This window comes from Ambystoma mexicanum, chromosome 10 (genome assembly GCF_040938575.1).
Source record: "Ambystoma mexicanum isolate Mex_15411 chromosome 10, UKY_AmexF1_1, whole genome shotgun sequence".
In the NCBI taxonomy this organism is placed as follows: domain Eukaryota; kingdom Metazoa; phylum Chordata; class Amphibia; order Caudata; family Ambystomatidae; genus Ambystoma; species Ambystoma mexicanum.
The window spans coordinates 1374757517-1374776275 of NC_090932.1; the positions used below are offsets into that span (position 1 = coordinate 1374757517).

Consider the following 18759-nt stretch of genomic DNA (forward strand, 5'->3'; position numbering starts at 1 on the left):
CCACCTCTATGCAGTGCCACACCAGATCCAACCACCCGAGTGCACTGAAAAAGGCTGTTCCTTGCTCAGGGAGAAGTAGGTTAACATCCTCGACCTCATCTTCCTCAACCACTCCTGCAACCACACAGGCTACTCCTGTGGTACAGAGCATCCCGCTGGCTGCCTCTCAGGCCATACAGGAGGCTGACGTTCCTTACCTTTCAAGGGTCACAGTCATCTTTATGTACTGCGACACATCACTCTGCATGGGGGAGCAGTTTCAGAGTGCTTTCGAGGCTTCAGTCAGGGGGCACGTGAAACAATGCCCCGTACCTCACATTTAAGGCACACCCAATATCTTCCTCTGTCCACCTGCCTCTACGTATCTGTGGTTGGTGCCCCTTCACTCCCCACCTTACCTCCTTGCCTCTCGTACCAAATCCCCCAAAAATATTAAAGCCAGAAAGACAAAAAAAGGTTCCTTTTGGAGCCACGTTTCACAGTTAAAAAATAGAACTAAAAAAGAAAATCTGAGGACCTTTTGCAGCCTACATAGTCGACAGACGGTATGATAGCCTGTGGACACCTGGAGAATTCCAGGTGTGGGCTGGCGGAATTAAAATCAATAAACGTGTTTTTCATTAAAAAATGGTGGCGCTTAAAAGAACTTTCTTTGTATTTTTGAAGGGATTTATATCCTGAACTAACAAATGTTCTACTGAACTTAAATATTTTTTCTAACTTTCACAAAAACTGCTTCTGATATTTTTTTTTTTTTACTTTTTATTCACTACAACTACTAAACAATACTTCACTACATATTTCAACTGTTCACAAACACTGTTTAAATGCATTTTTGATATTCAAAAGAAAAATCTGATTTCTGAAATCAGTCAAATGCACTCCATCTCCTTGAAATATATTCACAATATCAAACTTATGTTCATTGTGAAAAGATGTATTTCCAACATCCTGCAAAAAAGCACATACAGTTCTGTTTACATTGTGCCTTGCTTTCTCGATTTGTGGACAAAATAAATGAGAATGTTACCACATTTGTCTTTGAGCTATCCGAGAAAAAACAATCTTTAAATGTGAAAATGGAGCTCCATTAACTTTGCAAATGTATCCTTCATTGCAAACTGCAATAAAATTCCGGTGACATAGCCCAAACTGTTGCCGCCACAGTGAACTGCAATTATTTCTGGATGCTTCAAAGTAACCATGCTCTCGCAAAACGGGAGCATGTCCGCCCACTTCATTTCTCGAACTCCACACCAGGAAACTTCAAGTACTTCAAATCCAAAATGTACAGGTAATCCACACTGCTCACAGTACACCCTCAACCAAGGGATCCAAGAATCACCCAGCTTCCAGAGACTCTGCTTCCTCAAAGCCCTAGCCATATTCACTGCACACAACAAAGATAACACTTGCTACCCTGTCTTCCTATACACCACAACCACGAAACCTGATTGACTAATCCTCTGATGTCGGTGGACATCTAAGACTGTCCGCGATCTCTGCAGTCCCCTTTCCATGCCTGACATCCTTAAAGGACCTGGATGGCACGTGAAGACTCACAGTCTACCGCCATGTCTGCGGACAGCATGACCAATGAAAGGCGGTGGGGAGGTTTAAACTCAATGCAAATCATTTATTCTGCAATGGTGGCTCCCAAAAGACTTACCTCACCTAAGGTAATCTCCCTAATTTTTTGTTAAGGGGGGATCTGTTTCAAGAACGGGAGAGCCAAAATAAGCTAAATATACTAGAAAACTAAAACAGATTACCCCACTCTCCACCTATACATATCATGGTGGATGGTACTCTCTATTGTATAGTGCAGAACGTCATAATTCCCAAATATCACGTAACGTGACAAAACAAGGTAGACATTATAAAAGAACCACTTTCTACTATCCAAATATCAAAAAACAAAATTTTATTATAATTGGATGTCACCAAAAACATATATATCTATACATAAAAACAATCAATATTTCACAAATTTATAACACATGATAAAACACAATGTTGATATATGGAGGGGGTACTTGTCATTGGTACAAACAGACTACTTCGAGTTGTAGCAGTTAGATGTAAGACTTCCAGTGTTCTCTAGGCTTTTACGGTAGTCGACATGTTCCGGCCCTTGGGTAAAATTGGGCACTATTTCTAGTGCTTGTCGAACCCTTAATTTTATGGCCTTCTTCAGGACAAATACATTTCTTCAAAATAGTGTTACTACGTTCATATACCCCATATACAAATATATGTATATATAAGATAAAGGTGTGAGTGCACCTGGGCTCGATTGTAGCCCGTGCTATTTTATTTTCAGGAAAATTGCTGTTCATCAGTAAACAGACAAAGTCTTTGCTTCGTGGATGTATTAGTCCACCCTCAGTTGGATTTTCTTTTACCATCTACATCTGGGCAAATCCTTCAAAACACTATAGAGGTCGCTTAAGTCGGTATGTGTGTTCCGCGTGTAAGCTCATCAATCAACGGCGACTTAATTCACCCACGTTGCTGTGTTAGAAAAACCTCCTTGCATTTCCATTAAGGCTTGATGAATCTTTGCGGGCTCAGTGTCACCGTAGACAGGAAACGCGGGAGCTTTGGCAGCCGTGCTTCTGTTCTTTTTCCAAACGTGTTGACGTGGCCTCAGAGTTCGCATCGGGGGTGGAGCGCAAAAACAAGCCTTAATGGAAATGCAAGGAGGTTTTTCCAACACAGCAACAGGTTTAACTTTCAACAACATGCTCCTAAAGGAAACCTTTTTAAAATGCACAGCATTTTCTATTTTTCATTCCATATAAATGTCATACTTTCCAACCTTTCTCATTACATCCCTTATAGTGCCACCATTCTCCACCAGATCACAAATGTGTGTGTACTGCCAAAGTATCTATATAGAACACTTCACCTTACATATCAAGTACTTTTTTTTCCAACCACTACTATAAGACACCAATGACTGCTCCAACTACAATCTGCCATTGTATTACCACTATGCCACCGTTTCCCAATTCTTTAAAAACACTGCAACACATTGCAAATGCATTGCACCATAAACACAGCATTTCTCTTATTAAAATCACCAGTACAAAACTAACCCAGCTATGCATCTTTTACACACACCAATTAATGCCTTGTCCCTCATAATATCCCAAACAGCACTAGTCATAGTCTAACAACATAGTTAACATTCTTTACTACACCACCCATAACAGAACTTTATTAAATCTTTTTCCCCCAACAACTCCTCCTACCTTAATAGATAATAACCGCTATTACTAAAAGTACTCTGCACACTGGTCACCTGGTCACCCTTTGAACTTGGGCCCAGGCTCCTGCATGTCCAGTTGCCCTCAACTCTGTAGAAATGAATGAAAAATGAGAGCAGATAAAAGTAAAAACAAGCCACATAGTTATCCACCTCTAAAACAATTTATAGAAAACATTAAAACAAAACAGCTAGTAACCTCAGTCAACAGAACAAAACCAGCTATCACAAAAAAATGTAAGGCCACTTGCTAAAACTAAAAGTAAAATAAGATGTACAAACAAAAGCAGACCTACTAATGAACCTAACACTATATCTACCAATGTTAACGTAGCCACAGTAAAGCAATCCAAAACATGAATTTTACAAACAATTTTCCACTGTAGAGGTCTTAACAATCTTAAAAAGACAGCTAAAATGTCATGATCTACACTTAAAAACTACTGCAGTAAACTAATCCTCAGAGCTCCTCAGAGCTCCAATTGACAGCTCATTTCTATTAAAAAAACGTGTTTATATTAATTTTAAACAGAATTAAACCACTAACTAACTTTATCAATAAAATACACAAAGTACTTCTAAACATGCGCAATGTCACTAAAGGTACCTTTTCAAACTTCTTTGAAGGTGAATGGATTCACACAAGCAGCAGAGAACCATATTCAATGAAGACGCTTATAAATGTGAAACAGCAACTGCCATAGACAATAATGGCTGAGGGTATGAAATCGTAGGAGACACCATTATAGCAAAATAAACCCTTATAGAAAAAATTCCCCAACAAGCTTTCAACCAAATGTTAATTTTGCCTAAACAAACTGTCCAGTGTACAAATGGACTTGCATCTCAATATGTAACGTACACCAACAATGCTTCAAATCTTTACAACTAAAAGACAAAAGTAGAATAAAAACGTTACAAACCATGGACTCCTGCTCAGTGTGCATCCACACTGGACTGCGAGGACATTCAGTAGCCTGCATTTCAGGACTGCTTGCAAAAGCACCTTAAAACCACATCAAACTTTTAGCAACACACCATTTCACTATATGAAAGCTTGTGCTTAGACTGTACTATGCAAAAACCCTGCTCTAGAACTGCAACATTTAAATAACATTCTCCTACAGCCAACAAACTCCTTCCAGAAATAGAGTACACCCAAAGTAAATATTTTGGAACTGAAGTTGACTTGGAATATTCAGTACCTTTACAAAACATTAGCGAAAACTTCACAAATATCAACTTCCTTACAAACACATACAACAAAGAAATAGCTAAGTTTCAAAACACATCTGCTGAAATACCAGACCAAGTATGTGTCTGTTGTCGCAGGACTTTTTATAAACAGAGCACAATAATACTGGATATGTCATACAACATAGAGGACAACGAGAAATCCAAATGGTTCCGATTAGCTTTATATCTAACAGAAAATAAATACAAAATATCTGACCCCGCAATACTTTGCACATACTGCAATACAAACCTGAAAATAACCAAATGCCAACACGTGCTATCACTAATAACTTAGAAATATTCCCACTTCTAAAAGCTCTCCAACAGCTATGAGAGCATTATAATCCTAACAGTACACCCATCTCAAACTATAATACGCCTTCAACCGAAAGCAGCCAAATTGCCTCCATCTGAGTTACGAAACAGCATTTGTGGCAAAGAAGTATATTTGACATTAGATCTTAAAGAAAATGTAGAAACTCTAGGAGTGCAATGGCCAATAGATCAATCTTTGATAGTACTACTTAATGGTGTACCGACAAAAGACAACTTTGTCGACTCAATAAACAAAGTTAGACACGTCCTACAATATCTGAAACAAAATAATGAATACTACAAAGATATGAGCAAAGAGGAAAACCTAAGAGAAACCACACTGATAATTCAAGATTCACCACAAACTGGCCAATTTGAACGTGTAGATCCTGTTACTGCAGCCAACATTTTAGACCAATATAGAATTCACCCACTACCCTCAGATCCATAACAAACATATGAAATACGTCAAGCCAAAGGATCACCAATGAACATATGAGAAAAAAGTGTATGAGCACATACGTTTCCTCTACTCTTTCCAACAGGAAAAGGAGGAAGATATGATGAAAGATCCACACGAATTACTGCATCAGAATATCACTCTTTACAAAAGTATTCTGAAGACCCCAGATTCCGACAAAATGTAGAATACATTTTCCACCTCCTGTTAGAAAGTAAACGAGCAACTCTATGTTATGGAGTTGCATACACATTCAAAACATGCTCTAATTTTTTTTAACATATCTGCTTCCCAATTGATTCAAAAGATAAAAGACAAAGAGGAAGTTTTGCAGTCAAGTATCACACATCCCTTGACAAACATGCCTGATACAAAAGAATACTGGTTCCGACGTCATGCTTAAGTACATTTTTTGTTAAGGAACCTACGCCCGCCCAGATGGTGTGTTACGTTAAGTTGTGCAGAATATGCATGGGATGACTTGCACAACCTCTTACGCACTAAAACCAAAATAAAGAGGGATTAGATTTAAAAACACCAGGAGAACTCTGTTCTCTTGACCCTGTCAATGTATCAATGTACTTTCTGTGACGCTCACCTGGTATCCACGGGGACGCCGCCCACCCCTGGTTGGATGATTTGCACTCTCGAACCCTCTCCCGGTCCCTTAGTAAGGCCTCTAGTTAAAGATGGGTCTGCAATATAGGAGAGCTGGATTCGAAACCAGATTGTCTTTGTTTTCCCACCTCCCTTGGCTTCAACTCCTTCCTCCCCCTTGGGCCCTCTCCTCACCTTAATATTGTAAAAGTTGGATTCTCCGTCCTGCTCCTTGTGGCAGGGGTGCGTAGATGTGGGGGGTGAGCAGCAACCAAGTTACTTCACTGGTGCAAACCCCCCTGTGGGAATTCAGGCCTGCTGCGATTCCGTAGGTTTGCTGCTTTACAGTCTTTATATGCAGTTCTTATGTTCCTCTTAGTTCGAATAATAATGTCTTGCTTCTTTCCTTTTAGGTATGGAAAGGTATTTTGGTGTTGTCATGCAGTTTGAAGATGAGCATGGGTCGGTAGGCGAAAGCGCAGTTTGCGCGATGCGGTCTGGTGAGTAATGCGCGATGTGCGGTGCTGTTTTGCCTTTTATATTGCTAACCTGTGTCTTTTCTCTCCTTGCAGTTTGCGATGTTCCTCGCCGAGCACCGTAATGTTCCAGCAATGTTCCGTAATGACCAGGAGATGACTACCCAGGTAAGAATTGTGTGGCTTTCTTCATTCGGGAGGAAACGTGAGTAAACGCTTACTAATGCTGTCTTTCGCGCTCCTCTTTCCAGGTTATGGTATTCCAGGTTACATGCGGTGCCGGATGATGGAGTTCGTACCTTCAGGTGAGTGGAAATGAAGTCGGCGATGGATTGAAGACAGGATACTGTTCCAGGTAAGTTTTGTAGTGTTCTTTCTCTCTCTGCAGGTCCTTGGTTTCAGGTAAGCTGGCATCAAAGAACTGGACACGGTGAGCGTTACGCTGCCCACAGCAGAATAACGCAAATCATGTTCTGCTGTTTGGGTGTGGTTAAAATAGTCTCAGGTAAAGTAGTCCAGGTAAAATAGTCCCAGGCCTGCTACACCCAAAGTAGTCCAGGTAAAGTAGTCCCAGGCCTGCCACACCCAAAAGACTAGACCGCATAGCTCAGTTCCTTGTAACTGAGCAATGTGTGTACCTCCATGTTGGTTGAACCCCCCCCAAGTTAAATAGTCCCAAGTAAATAGTCCCATTCTAATGTTGGTCTTCATGATGGTTATGAGCCTGGCGCCAAAGGCACAAGGACTGACACCAAGAGAGTCTTGGATGAGGTTTTAAGGCCTTTGACCTGGCCCTAACTGGAAGGCTGACTTGCCAGTGAGGGCCAGGGTCATGACACTTTCACCATCGCTGCATTGCCATGTTGCACTTCATCTGTAATAAAACTCCCTCATCGACTCAGAGAAGTAGAACACTTCTTTTGGAGAAAAGAATATCAATTCAGCGGAGCACCACACATCCACATGCTTTTGTGGATAAAAGGTGCTCCCAAATTTGGCCATGACAGTGCTGCCACCGTTTTACAATTTATTGAAAAATACATTACCTATGACATCCCTTCAGAAACCACACATAGTGACCTACATACACACATCTTATGCTTCCAAAAACATAAGTGTAGCAAATACTGCAGACGTCGATATAAAAACAAAGGTAAATACTATACCAAATGTGGCTTTGGCTGGCCTAGACCAGTTTGCAAAAAAAGGACAAGTAAATAGATAGATGTCTTCTATTAGACACAGTAAAGGAAAATCCCCTAAAAACACATACAGCAATAAAAGGGACGAAGCATCCAAGTACATCAATGATGACAATGCAGTCATTGTCCTCTTGTGGAATGCAAATATAGACATACAATACATTGCAGACAATTACACAGCAGCTGCAAGATATTTCACAGCCTATCTCGCCAATGCTGAGAAAACAGAGCTTAAAGACCTCTGGGATGACATATCATCTGACAAAATACTGTCACAAAAATTGTACAGTTTCGGTATAAATATGCTCTCATATAGAGAATGTGGGGGCTGCTAAGGTGCACCCTTATATGGGAAATCTGAAAAAATTGTCTGGCTAAACCTTGGTCCACCTTCATTACGATAAAGACTACTAAAATCCTACCAAGCGATAGAAACAATAGCCACAAGTGATCCCAACAGCCAGGACATTTTAAAAAATGTTGACATATACTACCCAAACAGAAGTACTGCTTTGGAAACATGTGCATCTACGATATAGCCCAAAACCTCTCCGACAAAAACAATGTCACACCAGATGAGACAACTGGATCTGGAAAATATTCAGTCTCAATTTATGAAGGAAGCCAAACTTATCAAACCCAGCCCAATTAATCATATAAAGTTATCATTTAAATCTCCCCAACATAGAGAACTGTATTACATGGCCCTACTACAACTTTTTAAACCTTGGAGAAAAGAGGAAGAATTATTAGGTCACCATGGGCCTCATTACTAAGTCGGCAGTAACCCGCTGGTACGAACGGCGGGTTGCCACCGACTTCGTAACACTGTTTCCGGCACCTAGCCTCCCTGTGCCACTGGGAAATTACAAGTCCCAGTGGACCGGAAAGCTACGTGCTGGAACATCCTAGTCCCCATTCCCATGGAGTCCCATAGCACTCCATGGGAATGGGTTCACAGAAGCACTGGCACCGTCACTAAGGGTGCCGTGGCTTCCGTGATGAGTCTGCCTACTGTGGCTTCTGCGCCCACTAGGGTCAGACATGTTGGGCGCAGTGGCTCCGGCAGGAAAACTCGGAGTTTGGCGGTTCGGAAACAAGGGTGCCACTAAGCTTACTGGCACCCTTGTTTCCGGACCGCCACACTCATAATGAGGCCCCATGACTCATTCATTTGAAGCTGCATTCAATGCAATTGAAAACAGTAAAACAAATATCAATTTTAAACAATACAAACAAATGTTGGACAAGGAACGGCAACAAGAGGAAGAAATTGAAGCTCTACTAGATAAAGACACTCCTGAAGGCAGTCAATCTCATCTTACAGGAAGCCAAGAACCACTTGGAGGACAATTCATTCTAAATGAACCAATCAATCTTCTCTTCCAATGACCACCAATTGTTCACCGCATTTACTTAAACGGCTCAGACCAGTTGTGTTTGCAAATACTCATCCTTCATAGAAATGCCACAAATAATCCTGACAGCAGTTACAATGTCTCAGGTATAAGGCAAGAATTGGACTACTGTACAGGAAAGGCAAAATTCAACATACACACACGAAGATCCACAAGAATTCCTAATGTACTTACTACAAGTACTAGAAACCCAGAACATCCTTATAATTTCATAAACGTGGAAACATACATGCACTCTCTGCAACCATGTTTCACAAGATCACATCCCTAATGAATGATTTGCTTATGTATCCATACCAAATTGTGAATCCATTCCATTTCACTAGCTTCTGCAGAATGCAAATCATGGTATATTATGCCCTTTTTTCAATTCAGACAATCATTCTAGCATACCAATAAACTCACATGGACAATATGTGATACTAATGCTTCTAATGTACAATGCAGATGGTACCAAAAATAACTGGAAGCTTACTGTCTTCACACATGGCCAAGTTTATCTTGGCAAGAAAACCTTCACAACAGTAGGCATAATCTAATACAGTGGTGCCACAACCACTTCAGGCCACTATACTGCATACGACAAAAACAAGTGGTTGGTTTGAATGTAACAACACTTCTGTTACTCCAAAACATAGGTTACCAGCAAATCTAAGAAATGCCTACTTTATATTCATTCATCCTAAATGTACTCACTAAAGTATAGTACAATACACAGTTAGAATACACCAACGGGTATCTAACTACATTAAAAAACTTTTCATTGTAATACACTTAAAACATGCCACCGCATTTACTGTTACTGCAAAACTTCTTGTAAACTCCAAACTAGTTAAAATACACCAACGGGTATCTAACTACTTTAAACATACCCTTAATTACAACACAGTTCAAACAAACATCCTATCACACTTACACTCACATAATATATCCATCTTACCACACACAAATATTCTGTAACATGTGCAATCTCTAAAACTATGTAAATGCCAAAAACTGTATGTAATTACAGTAGTTTTTTTAATCCTCTATGGATTGTTTTTCCCAATGACCCAATGATTATTTCATGTCAATACAACAACAGTGTATCACACAATAATGTTGTACCAAACATAGTACATAGAGTGTACTATTTATGAGGGTACACTTGTATGCAATCAAAGGTTTTAAACTATGTTTAACAAATTATACTTTTATTTAACAAAAAAAGAAACAGAGATTACAGCTTAATCACCATATGCAACTAAGTAGCCATACCCAGTATTATCCTATTTTAATTCTTCAGCAAGAAACAAATACAGACTCCATAAGCACTACGCTCAATTCTACTACAATCATAAATACCATATACACTTATAATATATAATTGCACCATATTACAAATACTGTATACACCCCCTACAGTGATTATAATTACTATATAAACATATTACTATGGCCGTCACCAGTATCCAGAACTACCCAAGAATGTGGCCACAACACACCTTCAAATAACTCACCCTGAACCTTCCACTCCCAAAGACGTCCGCAGACAATAAAATTGACCGCAGACTAGGCTGCATCTGCATTGCTTTTTTTCACCTATAAAAATTGCTCCCTAGCAACTTTTTTCCACTTCCCCACCCTTTCCAGGCCCGCTTGTAGCCACAAAATAACCCCAAATGTAATGTCCACACTTTTTTCTTATTACTCTGTCCGTGGACAAATGCCGTAGATGGCAGTTCGCATATGGCGACCATTTAAAAAATGATGACACACCTCACGTTTTTGAACATCCAATCAGCATGCATCTTTGACGTCCGTGTACACCAAGGCATCCTCTTATTGGTCCAGAGGTGTCCGTGGAGTCCGAATCAGGAAATGAGTACGTGGACTGGACCCAGATATCACTACTATTTTTAACCTACCTTTTGGCAATTTGTTTTAAAACTACTGGACGGATTTACACCAAATTTGTCGCCACTTCTCGCTCAAGTTTGGTGAAAATCCGCACATCGGTTTGGCCTGTAGGTGTGAGCACATTTTCGTTCCCATTGCATCTATGAGGATTTTAAAAGTTTTGAGACCCCCCTATAACTTTTCCCCCGCCAGGACGGAACCGAACCAAACTTTGCAAAATCATTCTGAGGTAGCCATGTACTAATATATGCAAAGTTTGGTGAGGATTTGTCGAACTGCACCAAAGTTATGAGCCACCCAATAAGTGCTCTTTCTATGAGTTGAGCAATTTAACCATAACTTGCTACCGCAGAACCTGTTTTATATATATATATATATATATATATATATATATATATATATACACATATACATATATATATATATATATATATATATATATATATATATATATATTACACAGCCATGGTAGTGGGCATGTAGTTATGGTTAAGTTGCTGTTTCCATAGGAAGAGCACTTTTTGGGTGGCTTATAACTCCGCTCCCCCTGGACGAATCCTCACCAAACTTTGCAGAAAAAGTATATGGCCCACTCTTGCAAAGTTTGGTGAGGTTTGGTCCAGGGAGACAAAGTTATAGGGGGGGGGGGGTTCCCAAAACTTCTTTTTTTCCCATAGACTGAATGGGGGAAAAACTTTGCGCACGGCTACAGATCAAACCGCTGGACGGATTTTCACCAAATTTGCAGCAGGAGCAGCAGTTTGGTCCCGAAAGCGTGCTTTTGTAAATTTGGTGAAAATCCATCCAGTAGTTTATTTTTAAACGATCAAAAAGTAGGTTTAAAAAAATTTGTGATATCTATGTCCGCTCCGCGGACACACTTCCCTGTTTGCTCGATTGGGTAATCGGGCGTGTCATGTCCGCGGACATGTGACGCGTTCGCTCATTGGATGGTGAATGGCATGAAATGCTTCAGATTGTTCCGATGCGCATGCCATCTTTGATCTGTGTTTTGATGTCCATGGACATCGCTGCAAAAACATATAAAAAAACACAACATTGCACTTGGTAAACTTATCAAATACTGTCTGGGGAGGTCAGGGTTGATGAGGATGGGACGGATGTGGCAACAAGAAGCAAAAAAGTGGTGTTTTTTTGTCACGAAAGTCATACGGTATATTTGGAGGTAGGGTGGGCAACTGTCCCGTAATTTGCGGGATGGTCCCGCAATTGGCGCCTTTGTTGCGCAGTTTGCCGAGTGGCTCTGCGGGACGCAGGTTGTCCCGACTTGCTCTGTTTGAGCACAATTTGTGATCTAACAGAGTAAGTTAGGAGTCGCAATTAGTCATGCTGGGGGTTGGGGCCGAGCGGGGTAGGGGTCATATACATACATTTCCCACGAGTGGGAATAACAGTGGCTGGCAAGTGGAAGCTAATGTGTAAATAAGAGTCCTAATGTATTGCATTTCAACCGCAGCTACTGACGTGACAGGCTTGCAGGCCGGTCATGTCAGCAGCTTCGGGTGCGATGCATTGATTCTGCCAGGTGAATGATGCCATGACATCATCACCACCTTTTGTCCCGCAAAGGGATGTGGCAACAGTGGCCACCCTATTTGGAGGTATTCCTCAATATATTGTGCGTAAAATACCGGTGAAGGAGTAATGCGTCTGTGTTACAATGTATTTCAAATAATATTGGAGTCAGATTGTTGCCCCATAGAGTTTGGCATCTGAGGCAGCCACCTGCAGTGTTTGATGGAAAGAGCGGCCGTGCATGTGTATGACGATACGAGTTCTCATGGGTGCGTTGAGCCGTGTTGTTGCAAAGTGAGAATGTATTTAGATTCTGAATGCAGGTCAGAAGCTTTGATTTTTTGGTTGCGAGCTAAGGCAGCCCACGCATGGGACAGAAAGTAGAAGGGTCAATTGTTTTTTTGACCTTGAGAGAAAGGGATTTTTTCGTGAAGAGTCAGTGAGAGGAGGTTTGTAATAATGAACATTTGATAAGGTTATGCATTCCAAACGTGTGTACGGAACATGTGAATTCAGTTCATGAAGATTCTTTGATGCAAGCAGATTGAGCATTACAGACTGATTTTCGCAAAGAAAATGGAGATGGTGAATATTATGTAAGTTTGCTTTTGACGACTGTATACCGGAACAAGCTTAACCTATTAGTATCTGAAGATTAATTTTGGCAATGTAACTCAAGTACTATTTTTCTGTGTGGTTGTCTTTTTTATGTGGTTATGGGAGTGCAGAATGTAGGTGTATGTCGACTCTAACTAGATTCACCCAGGTTCAACGCTAATATTTATTTAAAATGTCATGTATGACTATATGGAATTGTGTATCAGTTTCTAGGTTCTTTTTGTCTTTTTTGAGATTGTTTGATGTGTATGCTCATCGTTAGTTTAAACTCTATGCCGAATTAAGAAAATGATACATATATTGTAATAAAGTGTAATAAAGGTCGGGTATTGATAACATATTTTCTGTTATGTTTTCCAAATAGCTACATGCTACCTTACTGCGATTGCCATGGATTCCAGATGCCAACTGATGGGTTCTTCATTCGTCAGGTGCACGTACTCGTTAACGGCTGGATTACTGTGGCTATTTTGTGGGACGATCGGCCAGGGCCCATGTGTCCGTACGCTGCACTAGCGATTAGGAGTAACATGACATCTTTTATGGTGGTCTAGGCGTAAGTTGATGCAGGCGCCGTGGAACCTGTGGGACCCAAGCGGTTCTTTCATCAAAAAGGAACACTTTGTGTATGGAAAAAGAAGAACGTGTGCCTCACAATTAAGATTTTTCGATCACGAGCGAAGAAACAAATTTGCAATTTGATTGAATATGGGAACAGTCGGATGTTCTTAGAGAGTTTATAATGAAATAAAAGTCCTTTATAAATTGTATACTGTTATTGTTTTCTTTTAAAGAGCGGTTGAATAATTTGAATTGTGACGTGGTATGTTGTTAGTCGATGTGTGTTGATTTTTGGGTTCTGCGTCACGTCACATAGGTGGTTATGGGCGCATTTTGGCTACGCCGAAGAGGAACGTCACTGAGAAAGGTGTTCATTATCACTAGGGTTGGTTATGTGAGGATCAGGGGCGGGGCATATGATTTAGTGACGTCCGGCCAGTTTACCTTAGGCCGATGCAGCAATGGTTAACAATAGCACAAGATGGACGCGCCCTGTTGCCAGATTTTGTACGTTTCTCAAGGAGGAGAAATGCAGTAAGCAGATGTGGAAATGTTTGCGATAAATCAACATATGTACAGAAATACATGGTTAAACTCTCGGGACAATAATATTTTGTGAGCATTGCACTTGTGAAACTTATGCAATAATGTTTGGGGAGGTGAGGGGTGGGGTGATGATCATGGTTGGAATATTTCAGTCGTAATTTCGAATGAGTTTACAAAGTTTGTTGAAATTTTGTACACAGTTTATATGACGAATGATTTGTGTATTATTTTGACACTTTTAAAATAAAACGTGGGTGGATGTACAGCAAATTTGGCAAGGATCAAGAAGCATGTTTCTTTTAGTGCCTGAGGGGTAGGCTGTAGTCATGGGCAGTGGCCTGAATGTCGGGGTCATGGTATAAGGTCATGATCCGGACAATGTGGCTACTGGCCATGACCAGAAGGGACAAAACATAGTATTAAAGTGGTCATGTCCACCTGGGACTGGCTTTGTGGTAAAGTTATTCACAATTAGGATAGATTTGAAAGGGAAGAAAAATGTGCTTATGTTAATATGGTTAGAGGGATTTTTTTTGCCTTTTGGAGGCTGCCATGGAAAGGGAAGATGGGCCTTGTATGGAACTGGCGCTTTCCCTTTCCATGGTGGCCATCTTGGTAAGGATTTTATTCCTAAACCGGGACGCCTCGTCCCGGTATAGGACAAGAAATCCTATTTTTTAGTAGCACGGCTTACCGCTTTGGAAACCTAGGCTGGTAATGGCGTTCATCCCTCATTTTAGGGGCTGAAATGGGGGATAATGGTGCAGAGACCTCGTTAAGCACCCTTGCTTCGCTTGGGCTGATAAGTAGGGCTACTGGGCCATTATCCACCATTCCAGTCCCTGGAACGGCGCATGAACGCTACAATATCCACATTACTATAACACAAAATGCAAATGGAAATGTTGGAAAATCTTATTGCGCCTATGTATTTTATTATGAAATACAAAGTAGATGGGAGTCTATGCGTTTTATTTTTTACTTCTATTTTTTAACTGTGAAAGGTGGTTCCTAAAGGAACATTTATTTTGTTTTTGGATGGATATGTTTTGGTAGGAGAGCTAAGAACGAAAGGTGGGGATGGAAATGAGGGAAGAGGAACCAAACACTAATATGGAGGGGCAGATGGAAAAGGGGGGAATGTTGTGCGTGTGTTATTTCTAAGCTAGGGGGTAGTAGGGTGGCCAAGTGTCCCCGATTTCGAGGGATTGTCTCGCAATTAGGGACTCAGTTCCGCGGATTGCAGAGTGGCTTGCGTCGGACAACCTGCCCCCAGCACAGCCACTCTGCAAACTGAAGTGGCCATCTGCTCAGTACGGCGCGGCTGCCTGCTGTTTTCTTTCTCTGGGCGCCTCTGCAGCCCTGGCTCCTTTTGAGCCTACAGGTCGAGCTGTAATGCTCGGACACCTGCCTTAATTCAAATGCTAATGCTTTGTTCCTGGGGTCGTGATGGTTATGTTTGCAGTTAAAAACGTGACCATCAACTCCCCAGGACAAAGCATTTGTATTTAGATTAAGCCAGGAATTAAGAGCCATTAAAAAAAAAATTCAAAAAGAGGCGGCCCAAACGTGAATGAAGTGATATCATCACCGCCTTGTGGCCAAGTGTCCCGCGACAGACTATCAAAGAGTTGGCTACCCTAGGCGGGGCAGTGTTTCATGCTGCTTGATTACAGCAGTGGTGGTGTCTCTTGGGGAGGAGGGATGGCGTTAGCTGACGGCATTTTAACGTAAATAGCCGTTTTGCCAAAGGTATGTACTGTGTACTAGATTGTTAATGGATGAGCACGAATAGGTGTTGGAGTTGTGCAAGGGACATGTTATTTTTTTTATTTTTTTTATTTATAGTTGTTTTAATCAAGAATGTATACTTGATTTTTCCAACTTTCTGATTATTACAAAATAATACAAATATCAATTATTTACAATCACAGTATTAAAACATTAAAACATTAAGATATTACAACATTAGAACATCCACAAATATTCACATTCCATTTCAATGTCGAACTTATCATCTTATCAGTCCATTAGCATGTCACATCTTTGGGAATCACAATTTACTTACAATCTTTGCTCTCTTCAAGATGCCTATGTTAGCTGCGAAATTAAGAATAGCATATCTAACTGCTTTAATGGAAGTGTGAAACTGAAGCTCCCAAAGTTTTTCACTAGTCAAAACATAATGATCTTCAAATAATGGTTTAAACCAGTTGGTTCTCTGCATCAGTAGCATGGGGCATTCTACTAGTAGATGTTTAATAGTTTCTAAGGTTGTTTTGCAAAAGCGACAATGTGCATCTGCACCGCTTAACTGTTTTCGGTTGAATAAAATTTCTCCTGTGGGCCATAAATTCAAACGGAAACGTAAAAAATCATCACGGTGTCGCGAATTGGGAAATATACATAAATAACTCTCAGTTCGACCATATCGTTTCAAGGTGAAAGGATAGTTTACACAATTTTGGTAATCATTACATGCAGTTCTGGTTTGTATCCAGTCATGATCCCACAATTTTTTCTTAGCTTTATCAGGATTCTCTGCTAATAATGTTACCGAGATACCAGAATTATGAAGGACTCTCAACACTTTTTTCCACCATGTTACCGCAAATGTATCTTCAGAGTTTAAGAGATAATTTGAAATATTATATAATATTCTCGTTGTTGCAATTGCCAAGATACATTTACGGTATAGCGAACAGAGCGTTCACTTATATACTGCATATAAAGATAGCAGACCCAATTCGTGTCTGTTATAGGCATGTGGGTTGTGATAATGGAAGATTCAAAATTTGTTTCCAATATAACCCTTCATAACGCGCCCAGTAGTGATATGGTCTTACATGAGATGACTCTGAGCCATACAGAATTACTGGTGTAAATTTTTGTTTATAGTAAGTTATGATGGGAATAATAGAAAACGTACAATATTTTGCTTTAATTATCCGAGCTTGAGAAATGATTGTGATTAGCTTCCGATTCATGTGTTGATCATGACAGCTACGGCCTATTTTGTTGTGGACTATGATGCCCAAATAAATATACGATGATACTGACTTTAAAGTGGATTCTTATAGAGGCCATTTGTATGCTTTAGATCGTTGCTTTATGTTACCAAATTGCATGACTTTCGTCTTCGTGATGTTCATTGATATACAGTTTTTTTGGGTATAACATTCCAGTGCATCTAACAATGTTCGAAGTCATTTAGGGGTCTTAGCAAACAGGACCATGTCATCTGCATAACGTGGATATTTAACTTGTATATCATTTATTTTAGGTGAATCAGTGATAAGTTTTTCAAAAGAATTACCAATGTCAGAAATAAAAAAATTAAACAATGTGGAAGCCAATAGGCAGCCTTGCTTTAGCCCTCGAGCAGTTTGAATCAGTGCTGATAGTAATCCCTCATTACTGAGTCTGATTTGTATGGTGGTATTTGTGTGTAGTTCGATGATCCACTTCAGAACATACCATGGGCAATTTTTATCCATCAGTTTTCTATATAATAGTTCACGAGGCATGGCGTCAAACGCCACGCGAAAATCAATGAATGCAATGTAGTTCTCAAATGGGGTACAGTACAAATCTTGAAAATACTTTCGCCACACCTCTTCAGTAATGGGGCTAAATTGTACAGCACCCTGTGTTTTACTAGAAGCTGAATTCAGGCAGGACCAGATACCACTTGTTGATTTTTGATGATGTGTTTCAACATCTGTTCACCATCACTTTGATGTTGGCGAAATCTCCGATCTTTTAGCCAAGACTTATATGCTACGGTCAGTCGTTTCTTTTTCGCCGTTCTTAAAGTGATGGAAAGACATTTCAGATTACGTAGATTCCACCTTAAAAGAGCTTTTTCTTGATGGATCTCTAGATCAAATACATGTCGATGTTTGTATTTGATTGTCTGATCTGGCAAAATAACACTCTTGAATATTTGCATCAGGTGAACATAGCATTCGGATCCTTCCAGTTAGGGCGCTGAAAAGTGTTCATACAAACGATTATTAAATTGTTCTAATTTTAGTGGGGTCCAGTGTAATCGATTACCACCATTATTAACATTTATACCCGTTACATGGTGATTTGTTTGCATCAAATGAGTTCCTGTTACTATTTTGCAACATATATGCAGCATGTTGTGATCACTGAGGTTAGTAGGAATCACTGTTAGTGAGTCAATCTGCTTTAATAGATTGGAAGATACATAAACGTAATCCAATATGCCAGTTTGTGGACCCCTAACCCATGTGGACTGGGCGGAAATATCTCCTGGCACTGTACCGTTTAACATAATGAAGCCTCTTTCTTTCATAATTAGTGACCATGTAAGTTCATCTTGAGCAAGTTCCTATCATTCAAAATTAGGTTCAAATGTATGATAGTATGATAGTATGATTTATTTTTTGGTAAAGTAAAAGGCTATCAAGTATAGCAAGTAAATGTTTAAAGAAAACCTCAGGTGCCATGGTTAATCTGCTCCAGTAGAAGTTAATAATGACAATAGTCATTGGGGCTTTGACTAACTTTGCTATTTGGAAACATACAGAGGGTGAAGGGCATTCGGTAATGGAAAATCCAGTTGTTTTTTTAACTGCAAGCAAGAGCCCTCCCA

At 40.1% G+C, this 18759-nt stretch overlaps 1 protein-coding gene across 2 annotated transcripts in view; it reads right to left on the minus strand.

Annotated features, from left to right (window-relative positions):
• Positions 1–18759, minus strand: part of SGSM1 (small G protein signaling modulator 1) — a 1887833-nt gene that overhangs the window by 545762 nt on the left and 1323312 nt on the right. The gene's annotated exons all lie outside the window — the stretch shown is intronic.